Source organism: Rhizophagus irregularis, chromosome 27, assembly GCF_026210795.1.
Source record: "Rhizophagus irregularis chromosome 27, complete sequence".
In the NCBI taxonomy this organism is placed as follows: domain Eukaryota; kingdom Fungi; phylum Glomeromycota; class Glomeromycetes; order Glomerales; family Glomeraceae; genus Rhizophagus; species Rhizophagus irregularis.
This window is the reverse complement of record NC_089455.1, coordinates 730,232-743,835: the sequence shown is the minus strand read 5'-3', so window position 1 is coordinate 743,835 and position 13,604 is coordinate 730,232.

Genomic DNA, 13,604 nt, shown 5'->3' with positions numbered 1-13,604 from the left:
ACATTATTTTTAATTTTTCCCAAGATGGTAAATTCATGATTTTCTTGGCAAGGGCCATTCCACCTTATTAACTTTTGCATTTTAAGTACATGATATTAAAATATAGCGTGGGAGTTACATAAAATATTCCCTGAATTATCAAAGATTTTTTTTTTTATGTATTTTGCGAAAATAAGCAAGAAAAAGTGAAAATTGAATTAAATTAATGAATTAAGAACGATGTAAATTAGATTTTCAATGCTTATTATTTTTTTTTGCTCTACAGAAGAAAAAAAAAAAAAAAAAAAAAAAAATAAAGAATGGGGAATAAACATAAACAAGATGATTTGACCAATAATTTATTTTTAAGAAAATGACACGAGATGTATGACGAATAATACATATACATAAAGTGGCGTGAGTTTTTCCTCTGTTACATATTTCGGTGGTTTCCGAATTTTCTTTTTTAAGAAAGATGCCAAGGCTATGTTACAATAAATATACTTTCCAATTTCTAAATTTTTTTTACGTTTGCATATCGATTTTATCGATTTACTATATACACATATAAATAAATAAATACTAAATAAAATTATTTATCTGATATATTAATTCGGAAAATAATAATAACGCACGGAGTTTTATATCCCCAAATTTTATATGAATTCATATATTAAAGTGTGACCTAACTTGAAACTTGAAAATTTAATTTTAAACGCTATTGGCTTCCTATATTAACTTTAGCCTGGGAATTGATATTGAAACAGGATTATGTTGTGTTATGATATCTTTTATGAAAATCATATGATATCGGATTGCTTTTTACAGTTATTTCAATAACTTTTTTAACTCCGCATAGCCGAAATGTTCTAATGTCACGTGATATATTATCATCTGCTGTGCTCTTTTTTAAACAATGAATATTTTTTTTCTTTTTCTTCATCTAAACCAGTCCTCGTATTGGTTCTTCTTTTGCATTTAAAACTGCATTCAAACCGCTTATTATAATTGAAAGATATTAAGTTAAAGTCTAGAATATTAAAATGCCCCTTTTTCCAGAATATTTTAATACATTTTACTGCGACCAATCAGTCCAATGTTGATTCAACTTTTGTATTATTTTAGTATAGTATTATTTATTTTTCATTTGTAAGAGCGCGTCAAATTTTTTTTTTTAAAAAAAATATATAACTTTTTAATGTTTCACTATATAGATAAACATTATACATTTGTAAAATGAAAAAGCAATAATTATAGTTAAAGTATGAACACTATACAAGTAATTATTTCTATGATTTTCATCTCTATCATTAATCTTTTAAAAATAATCTAATTGGATTTATAATTCAAAAATTCCAATTTAAACAATAAATAAATAACTTTGATATAAAATATTTCTTTACAAAATATCTTCAAGTGAAATACTTTCAATAAAACCAGTTTTTGGTCAAAAGAAAAATAAAACTCAAGTTACTATTTTACTTAGTGTTAATACAGTATAATAAACTGTAAAGATAATTAGCAATTTGAAATGTTTAAACTCTTTTTCAAAAGTAAATTTAAAGTGTCACCTTAAAGCAATTTTAAGGTATTAAATTAGTTTTTAAAGAAATTTTTTATAAAATAAATGACAGATAATTATTTTAAAATGTAAACTAAAAAGTTTTTATTATTTCATTAATCTTAAAAATTGATTAAATAATAAAATAAAAAATAAATAAATAAAAATAAAATAAATAAATAAATAAATTTGTAAAAATAAATAAATAAATAAAGAAGCTTAATTTTTTTTTTTAATATATTAATTAAAAAGGATCTAAATATATATGAAATTAAGTTATAATTTGACTTTATTAATAAAAAAAGTTAAATAAAAATCAGTCTTTTGCAATTATTTTATCATTATTCATTCAGATTCAATTTAAATGATTTTAGTTATTAATGAATTTTATAAAATAAAAAAAAAAATTTATTCAAATCTGATTATTATTAGATTAAAAATAATCACAAAAAACTAAAAGTAAAAGTATCAATTTTAGTGTTAAATAATCCTTAAATATAATATCTTTTTTTTTTTATCTTTTAATAAAAAAAATTGTAAATCAAATATATATTTTTTTTATTTATTTAATTTTATTATATTATCTAGAAGTTTTTATAAATTTATTAAATCGGTTTAAATTTTATTACTTTTGTGTTATATTTTTTATTATTACTCTTTTAAATTTTAATAAAAGTTGTATTAGAATTTTTGCTTTATACAGAAATTTATTTTTCATTTTTTTTTGCAGTTATTTTTTTCTACAAAATAGCAAAAATATTATACACCAATTAGATACAATTCTTAATTAGTGTTCTTTTATTATTATAATATTTTAATATTTTCTTAACTTTCTTGCTATCCAAAAATTAAATTGAAATAATATAAAATTACTACCATTGGATTCCTCTTAACTATATAATTTGAATGGTGGTCTTAAAATTCCTGTGTAATATCTGTGCAATATGATAATTCAAGTATAATACAGTAGTAAGTATGATAAATTTTTATGTTATATAAAAATAATCATTTTCAAAAATAATATAAAAGCTCAATAATATAATAAAAGACTACTTTACAGAAACCTTAAATTTTTGAACAATACCGAATTGATATAGTAATAATGTTAAATATATATCGTAATGATATCGATTTGCAAATGATATCATTATGATATCGCAATGATATCATTTCAATATTAATTCAATATATCGACATGATGTCGTAAAGATATTTGTTTTGAAAAAATATCAGATCGATATCATTTCGATATTGTTATAACAACAATGAATTTTTTGAAAAATGGGAATATTAATATGATATCGTTCTAATATTAATTCAATATTAATATGATATCGTAAAGATATCACTTTATAATTATCTAATCGATATTGACAAATAACGAAACGATATCATTTTGATATTGTTATAACAATAATGATTTTTTTTTAATAAATGCAATATCAATATAATATTATTTTAATATTAATTCAGTATCAAAATAATATCAAAATGATATTATCTATAAAAATATCAAATCAATCAAATATCGTTAAATTCAATTTTATAATATTTTAATAATTTGTAATCTAATTTAAAAGTTAATTTCAATAGATTTAAGTTACCAGTTATTTATTACAATAACAATTTTAATTACAGATAAAGTATACATTAGTTTAAATATTATATAACAGATAAAAAAAATATCAATAAATCTCACAGGTCAAAAAACGATCTATCTCACACATATCGGTACCTATATATCGCGACTAATTAGTACATATCGGGCATTTTTACATATTAACAACATATCGGAGTGCCGATTTGTCGCATAATGCGCAAATTTCAAATATGGTTAAAAAAATGTAAATTACCAAGTGTCCGATATCCAAACTATTAGTCACCGATCCGTTATCTAATATATATCGGTCACCGATATTTGTACGATCTTTAAAAAAATTTGTGTGTTTATTTAATATTATCGTAGTATAGAAAACAGCTACTGATTTCTGTCTATTTGGTATTGGCTTTGTACGCTTTGTACTTTGTAAAAATGTAATACAGTGTACGAAAAAAGATAATTGCTATGGAGTGCTTGATCCAAGTATCATTTATCTTCACAACTTCATACGGAGTTTTTCCAAATCATGAATACTTATAAATAGATGATGTTTATTTACTTTTTTAGGAAATATTGAATGATAAGATTATTATATAAGCCAACTCTCAGTGATCATAGTAATACAAGAGTGCGGCCAGAGAATACCTAAACTTCAAACCCGTTATCAAAAGCATATACAAATTATTCAAATTACCGCGATTTTCTGAAATCCACTTATTGTAATTAAATTTCTCATGGCAAAAAAATAAATACGTTCCCCTTTTTTTCTTTGTAAACTATTACACTGAATTTGCAAAATGGCGTATAAGGTGTATTGTACTATTACCATATTAGGAATCTTTCCATATAGCCAGGATACCTGAAAAAAAATAAATTTTAAGGAGATATTTTTTTTACCCAAATCGTAATAAAATTGTAATACAAACTAATTCCATATAAATGACGGATTTTATTTCTCTAACATCTTTAGTTCGATCGTTACCTGATAAGGGTGATTATTGGTATCTTTGATTCTAGCGATCACTTCTGATGGAAGTTTGATAACCGGAGGCGATCGATTCAGTCATATTGAATTTGGATCCTATCTTTCAATTTAATTAATCTTTAAAGAGATACGTAAGCCAAAATGCCTGCGCCTGATCCCTGTCCTTTTGGAGTTTATAGGGTGACGATGAAGATCGGCTATTGCCCAAGTATACTCTTTATTGATTAATTTCTTTGAGAGACGTTTTCGTCGATGTGCTTTGTACGATAACAATGTTGCCTCTATAATTCCGGGCTGGATTAGAGGAAAAAGTCCTGATTGCACCTCACCCATTTTGTCGTCAGGCACAGTCTGAAACTTCCGTTTGTAAACTTTTATTTCCATACCAACTGCACGTGGTTTAGGGTGTATTTTATTCCCTAACCCTGGACCTACTTGTTAGGTTACGGTAGGTTGCATTGCACTCTGTAGCCTACCTTTTTAATGAGTTTTATGGCCACGTTTGCTCATTTAAAAATGAATTAAACAGGTTGCCATATCATTAAACACATCGCAGCCATTTGGGTGATGAAGCTATAATTGTCTAATAAGGGTTCGCCCCTGTCTGGCAATTTATGGTGGATTCAAATGGATCAAATTACAAACAATAATAATTTAGTCAAATGAGAATTCCAGGAAGGAACGAGGATGCTTTGTCTAATTGAAAATATTTTTTTTATTTTATTTTATTTTTTATATTTTTATTTTATTTTATTTTATTTTTTTATTTTTTATTTTTCTATTTGAGATTATTCATCGTATCCTATGTTTATTCATATCTGGTATTTTCGAATATACTTATCCTTATTATCATAGCGAGTTTTCTTAAAGCGTACCTGTGGCATCATCTGACTTGGGAAGTGTCGCTGAATCTAAAGCAAAGGTACCCGGTTAATCCTCAACTTTGGGTTATGAGTTATGATTTAAGCATATAGTAATTTAATTTGACTTACATACCAAAAACAAAAATTTGTGTATATTTTCATTTTAATTTTTTTGAAAAAATAATATTATCGTATTTAGCTTATTAATCTAATTTATCGTATGTTAATATAGAAAATTTTATTAATCAGTTTTTGATATCTTATTAAATACCTTATCCGTAATTAAATTGTTACTGTAATAAAGTAATCAATACCGTAACTTGTTTATTAATAAAAATAAACTGTAATCTATAGCTTTATCAAACCATGATATTTTTAATTTAATCAATCAATTTTTAAAAAAATTAAATGAAAATGTTTGAATTCTGATTTTTATTAAAGTCTGATTAGTATTTTTGACGATAAACCTATTTAGGCAAAAGTGTAATAATTGTAAAATTTATTTTTTTGATTTTTTATTTTTTGATTTAGATTTATTTTTCTTTTTTTCCTTTTGTTGTTATTTTTGTTATTTACGACGTTATTATCAACATCATCATCGGCACCATTGTTGTCTTCGAATGATGCTTTCATCAGTATCATAATCATAAACCGGGATATTTTTGGTTAAACGGTTGAATTTTTCAAGTGCTTCTCTATTCAAACACCAGCTTGGTGCGCCGGCAGGTGGCACACTAACTGTTTCTGTTTTGTCTAGAACTCTTTTACATTTTAAGTTTGGTGGTTTTTTCCTTAATAACTCTACCGTTGGATCAATACGATTATGTAATAAACGTTGAAGCTTAAATAAAGAAATTAAACTATAAATTAGTGTTTATACTTTGATAAAAAATAATAAAATATACATACAGCAGGAGATCTCCACCATCTTTCATAAATATATATCGAATTTTTTTTTGCGACTACTTCTTCTTCATCATTTTCATCATCTTCATCATCTTCGTCGGTTTCCTCCCATTCTTCGGAATGGTAGCCTGAATCTTTTAAAATTTGAACTAGATCCTTTTCAGGATATCGGCAAATGTACTTATCTTTGTTTTGTATTAGGTAATTGGCCGCGTTTGTTTCTTCTTTTTTTTTCTAACAATGTTAATTATAAAGCACAATATAATTAATTTAAAAAAAAAACTAAATTTAATAGCTTCTGTTAATTAAATAATTTACATCCTGCATCCTTGAATTCTTCATTGCTCTTCTTTTGTTACGTTTTATTTGGGCTTCCCCTTGCTTTCTAATATTACTAACGCGATGGCGAGATCGCCAACGTCCATATAACATCTTTAATAAATCACTATTTCGAGACTTTATATTTTTTATTTACGAGTTTGTAAAGTGGTGGAAGCAACTTGGTGACTATGTTATCTTTTTGCTCAGCCCATGTGAGCTCATAGTTAATACTGTATACGTCTTTTAGCTCGGAGTCGCTCCAAATAAACACTTCTTTCTGTAAAATAATAGATAAATGTAAATAGGATAAAAGCAGAAATAATATATAAAATAATCAAATACTTGCTTTTATCGTGTTATAAGAACTTTTAGAAAAGGAAGAAGAAGAAGAAGAGGAGGAGGAGGAGGAGGAGGAGGAGGATGATTCATCACTAGATGATACATTATCACTATTCATTGTTACGAAGTATAAAATCTTTTTGTTATTTTGTAAAATAAAAAAATCCCGTATAAAGTAGAGATTTCAGAACGCGAGAAAAGTTGTTTGTGTGCAAATTTATAATGATTTCAGAGATTTCAGGATGCAGATCAAGGGCTCAGAGGTAGCAACGCGTTTGCGCAATTCTCACCAGGTAAAAGTAACGCGCTCATAAAATTCTTGTGCAATTCTTATGTATGATAAGAATTATTAAAAGCTCGTTTCTGAACGTCTTGATTACTAACTATTAAAAGTGATAGAATAAAAAATATATTTTATACATTTTAATAAAAATGAATAATAAAAAATGTAACTCTGTATCTGGATTAATAAAGAGTAATAAAAAACGTAAAGTTGAAACCTCTGAAACCTTTGGCTGATTTAATAAAGCCCAAAAAAAGTATTTGTATATTTGCAATTGTGCTTCAGTTGCAGGTGCAGAAGTTGATTCTCGCACTCAAGAGAAACATACGTATGATGATAGTTTGTGGGAATCGAGATCAAAAGATTCTAGAAAAAATCAGGAAAATACCATCACGATAAGAAAGAAAAAAACATCATCTGTTAATAATACATATATAAATACAGAAATAAAATTGAATATATCAAAAAAGCGAGAAAGAAATAATTACTCCGGTACATCTAGTCCAGATCAGGACTCTTCCCATCCTGGTCCTTCTTTCCAATATATTGAAGAAAATATAACATTATTTTCATCAAAACCTTCATGTTTTCGTATTCCAGCACCTACAATTGATGAAAATAATGATGAAATCAATTATTTTGGTGAGAATTATAATGTAGATAATATAAATGAGGGGGAAGAGAATGATGATGTAAATAATATGGATGAGGAAGAGAATGATGATGTGGATGATGGGAGAGGAGAATGATGATGTAAATAATATGGATGAGGAAGAGAATGATGATGCGAATGAAGGAGAGGAGAATGATGATGTAGATAATATGGATGAGGAAGAGAATGATGATGTGGATGAAGGAGAGGAGAATGATGATGTAGAAGATTTTTTCGCATCTCCTAAGATTGACAATGACAATGAAGAAGCATTTATAGTGGAAAGCTTAAGTGATTCTATTAATACTGAGATTATAATACGGCTATTTAAATTTCAACAAAGATTTCGATTGCCTGATATTGCACTTGAATCCTTAATAAAATTTTTTCATATAATTCTTATGCGCTTTGATAAGTTGCAATTTGAAAATTTTCCTACCTCATTATATATGGCAAAAATATGGTTAAACATTTTTCAACCGAAAATGCAATTAGCTGCATGTACCGATTGCCATAAATTGCATAATGTTAAAGATATTATTGCATATAAGGAAGAAGGAAAAGTTGCTATAATGAATTGCCCGTATAAAGAGTATCCAAATAATCCAATATCAAGTCGTAATCACCAATGCAATAATCCACTTTCCATTCTCAAAAAAAATAAAGATGCAACAATTGTGGTACCTCGCATGGTTTATCCTAAGCCAAACATTCGTCAGCAATTCGAGCATTTTATATCAACGACCAGATTTTGAGAACATGTTAAAATTATCAGGACTCAAAGAAACGAAAATAATATCTATTCAGATATTTACGATGGTAAGGTATGGAAAAATTTTCCATTTGATGGTAAGTACTTTTTTACAACGAGACTGCCACAACCCATCTAGTCTTCTCCTTAATCTTGATTGGTTCCAACCATTCTCCTACACGCAGCATAAGTACTGGCGCTATTTATGCGTCTATTTGCAATCTTCCAAGGTCAGAAAGGAATAACCCGAAAATATTATATATTTGGGTTTCTTACCAGGACCAAAGAGGGCGGGTTGGAACGCATTAATCATTATCTAGCTCCTATTGTAGATGAGTTATTAGAACTTTGGAAGGGGTGGAAAGTACCAAAAACTCACCAATTTTCCAATGGTTTAGAAATAAAAGTTGCGTTAATTGTTGGATCATCTGATACTCCAGCTACACGAAAGTTATTTGGTCGATGGATCTGCAGTAATGAAATGCTATAGGTGCGATAAACGTACCACTTATAGCGAGGAATTTAGAAAAACTCATTACGGAGGAATGCAAGACTATAATGAATGGGTAACAAAGTCCTGCGATCTTTTATTACATAGACAATATGCTCATGAATCGGTTGCAATGTAACTCAAAGTTCCTCCAGTAGAAGCACATTTTAAAGTACATGGTATAAGATGGACTGAAGCGTTCGCCTACCATACATGGATCCTATACGATTTGCTGTAGTGGATCCTATGCATTGTCTTTTTCTCGGCGTTGCAAAATGGATAATCAAATCCATTTTGTAAACCAAAAAAAATTAACTATGAACAACTTCATGGTAAGCACAAAACAGAATGGATAATATTGATTTACCTTCTGACACGGTAGAATTCCTCCAAAGCATTGCAATCGGAAATGATGGGTTTTCTAACTTAACTGCCTGATCAATGGAAGACCTTTATTATGATTTATTCTACATCTATATTATGGGATATGCTAGATGATAATGATAGAAAGATCTTAGGGCATTTTGTTCGAGCTTGTAATCTTTTAGTAGCAAGATTTATTACAGATGATGATTTGAAGGAGGCGCGAGAGGTTAAAAGATATGGCCTACCTTATAGAATATACATATGGACCAGAATTTATAACAAGCAATATACATCTCGCACTTCATATCCCCGATTGCCTGTCGTGACATGGTCCTATATATAGTTTTTGGCTTTTCCCGTTTGAAAGACTTAATGGATATATAGGTAAATTTACTTCATGCTCTTCAATTGTCTTTAAGTATCCTTTATTAAAAAAAATTCCTGTTATTTAGGATCATATCCTAATAGTAACCGACAAATAGAACCCGAATTAATGAAAATTGTTCTTAAAAAACACTTTGGTGGATTATCACTTATCATGTAAATGGACATCTGGCCTTCTAGACGAATCTCTCCATCTTCTTGTACCAAAAAAAGCTGTAGGAAGTTTAGCAATCACAGCAGAAAGGGAGGAACTGCAGCATTTTCTATTCATGACATAATACGTCTATGGTTTCCAAAATATATGGCACCGAACCATTACCTGGCCAAATGCTTAACCCATCATATATCAATGTCGTTATGTCTTTGGAGTTGCGAGGATTTCTATGTGAATGGTATGCAATATTATATGAAAAGGAAAAAGAAGATGTGTTAGGATTTATGGATTTGCATATAGAATCAAACGCCAATGCAAGACTACAAATTGGCGCCGAAATATTTGGATCTATGATTTCTGGTCGCCAAGAAAAAAATGCGAATATATTTGCAAAATGGAAAGCAGCTAATGATGATTCAGTTGACACTTATCCGGGTGAAGTCCAATATTATTTCGAGCATGCCCTTAGATTTCCAGAAGGAACGAAAACTCACCTCCTAGCATATGTCAAGTGGTATAAACCTGCACCTTCTTTTAGTATTCGGTTTAAACATAGTTTTATGGAGCCAGAAATATCAAATACCGAATTATGGAAAGCTGAATACTTTCAAGAAGGTTGTGATTCCCTGTTAGCGGTTCATAGGATATTATGTCGAGCTACAAAATTTAGAAATATTACGGTAGGAAAACAAAAATATTTGTCGATTATACCTTTGAATAGAAGATTTAACTTGTAGTATGCCACACCAAATAAAGAAAATGATGACACATTTGATTTCCATTTCAAGCTTAGTGATAATCGTGTATAATATAAGCAAGAAGATAGTATGTCTCGTGACTTTCATCAAATGAAAAATTATTAATCGCGTATTACATAAGCATAATTTTTGCTCAACGAATTCGTTTAACGCGCTCAACATTAATTCAACTTTTGAAAATTAACATTAAATCAATCCAAGATGTAAAATTAATAAAATTAATTAATTTTTTTTCGCATTAGTAAGTCGTAATAAATAAATGTTAATTTTTACGTAAGAATAATACCGGACCTAATTTACAAAATTTTTAATCACTTTTAATGGCTAATTTTTTTTTTTGTACGATGGAAAACAATGGAAGATCGACATTTTAATCACTTTTAATGGACAAGAGACGGAGTTTTACGAATTCTCTGTTTTGTGAATTTTATGATATAATATCATGAATCAACAAAATCATTTTGAAATGGTGTTACATTAAAAATTGTACTAATAATTAAAAAATGAAATGATGTAATATCATGATAATTGAATGGCATAATTAGAATTGTTACAAGAACTTTCTCGCATTTTTTTGATAATCAATACTAATTAATAATCAATACATATTTTTTTTTATAATCAATACATATTTTTTTTTATCAAATATGTTTCCAAATATTCTAAACAATTTTTTAACAAAATTTCAAACAATGTCCTCATCTTCAACTGATTCAACCACCGTCAATGATACCAATACCATCAATGTCAATACTACCTCCATTTTCGACACTATAACTTATTCTTCCGGCCGGGTGGAGTGGTCGGATGACCAAATCGCAGTTTTGATTGAGCAGCGGAGATCAAGAAACTTCGAGTACCATTATCAAATTGCAGGAAGAAGTAGAAAAAGATTCTGGAATTCCGTTGCGAATAAAGTAAATGAGAGGTGTGGAAGCAATTATTCGGGCAAACAGTGCCAAACAAAATTCAATGGATTAGTGACCAGTTATCACGTGAGTTAAATATTAATAAAAATTTGTTGTAATAGTAATTTTAATACTTATTTAACACTTAATACTTTAGGATCAATTATTAGTGATTGCAAACGATCCGAGAGGGGCAAGAAGCCGTGCTGGTGCCATTTATTTTGAAGTCATGAATACACGGTTTTGGGAAAAACCAGGTAAGAACTTTTAAATCTAACAACATTACATAATCAACAAAATGATTATATTAAAGAGGTAAATTGTTTTATTTAATATGATTTAATATGTTTCTAGACGATCAGTTTGTACAGGCTTCAATTGGTGTTAATAAAACTCAACACAGACGAAACAATAGAAGGAATGGTATGTAAAGTATAAAAGTTTAATCAAATTATAAATTTTTATTGATTTTCTTAATATTTTATAGCACGTGGGCCGGAATACTCAAAATACGAATACGAATACTCAAAATACAGAAGATCGAAATGGTAAGTACAAAATTTATTAATTTTTTTTTCTTTTTTAGTCGTAAATACAAAATTTATTAATTTCTTTTCCTTTTTTAGTCGATGATGATAATAATGAATGAGTTTTTATTTTCTATCATTTTTTCACAATTGTTTATTATCATTTATTATCATTATCATTTTATTATCATTTGTTAGCTTTTTGTTATACACCATTGATTATAATATCACTAATACACACACCACCCGATCAACCCTCAATCTATCATATCACTTATTATTGTTCACAATCGTTTATTATCGTTTATGAAAGTGGCGAGGAAAAGTTAAGGGAGGGTATTACCAAATAAAAAAGTCTTCAAATAATGCTAAACTTAATGCGGAATATTTTTAAAATGTATAATTATTAATAATTTGAGCTCTATTAGCAACTGTAACTTTGATAAGAATTACAAGCAAAAAATATTTGTGGTAATTCTAAAATTTTGAATATCTTGTATTTTGGTACTTACGTCCCATTCAAATGTTAATACATTAGCTTTAATAGGTACGCACCATTCCGGAGCTTCAAAATCTTCCCAACAAATCTCTGTAATTATATAAAATTAGTATGATTTGATGCAAGAATCAAATAATACTTAATAATTGATACATGACTATCATCAAAATTTTCAGCGCCGCTAAAAATTAAAGCCTTTTCTATAAGATCCTTAAATGATATCCAATGCTCTTAAAAATTGTTTTCGTTATGCTAATTAATTTATTGGTCCCTTTCAATTACTGATCATCTGGCAGACTGCCATACACCAATTTTTTTGTTCGTTCGTCCAGATCGCTAAAAAAAGAAAAGGGAACGTTAATTACGTTCCCTCAAGTAAAAACTAAAAAGAACGAAACATACCTTTGTTTCGTTCAAGTTCCTGGGTGTTCGGCTTGTTCGTTCGTCCAGGTCACTAAAAAAGAAAAGGGAACGTTAATTACGTTCCCTGGAAGTAAAAACAAAGAAAAAAGAACGAACTTTATTTTGGTTCGTTCGTTTAAGAGCCTGGTCGTTCAAATTACCAATCCAAAAAGCCGATATCTACAAAAAAAAAGAAGTAAAAAAGAAAAAAGTTAAAAAAGATTATCATTTGGCACACAAACCATAATTGACTAGTCCGATCAGCCGATTCTTCGTTACCGTTGGTCAATAGTGCGACGATTCAGACCAATATTAACAATATTCTTCAACCGGTATTATTGATAATATTTTTACAAAAAAATATCAAAATGATATTATTGTATAAATATATATATATTATTAAGATATAAAAATTTCTTATAAAAAACCTATTTCTCCTATAGAGAAACAAACCATTTGGTTAAATATTAAGCCGAGTATTTAGTAAGTTTTTTTTTAATTATATTTAAAAAAAAAGAAATTATCTTTAATATTTTGTGTATATTTCTTATTTGGTTTTTTTTATTATTTGAAATTTTTCTCATATAATATCTATTATTTTACTGTCTACTCCAATTTTACCAACAAATCTAAGTAGTCTTGATATCTTCCAATGTTTTACATGTAAAGGTTTAAATTAGCGTAATACAATAATACGTATATATAATATTTTTTGTAAAGATTTGTATAAACTCCCAAAAATGTTTATAAATGAATTCAAAAAAATATTGGTTTTTTTTCAAATTCATCACTTCACCAAAACCAGATCAAAAGCTGTTGCTGTAACTTGTACAGAAAGCCAGTTTTTTGCCACATTTGGCAGTAGCTATGAATGAA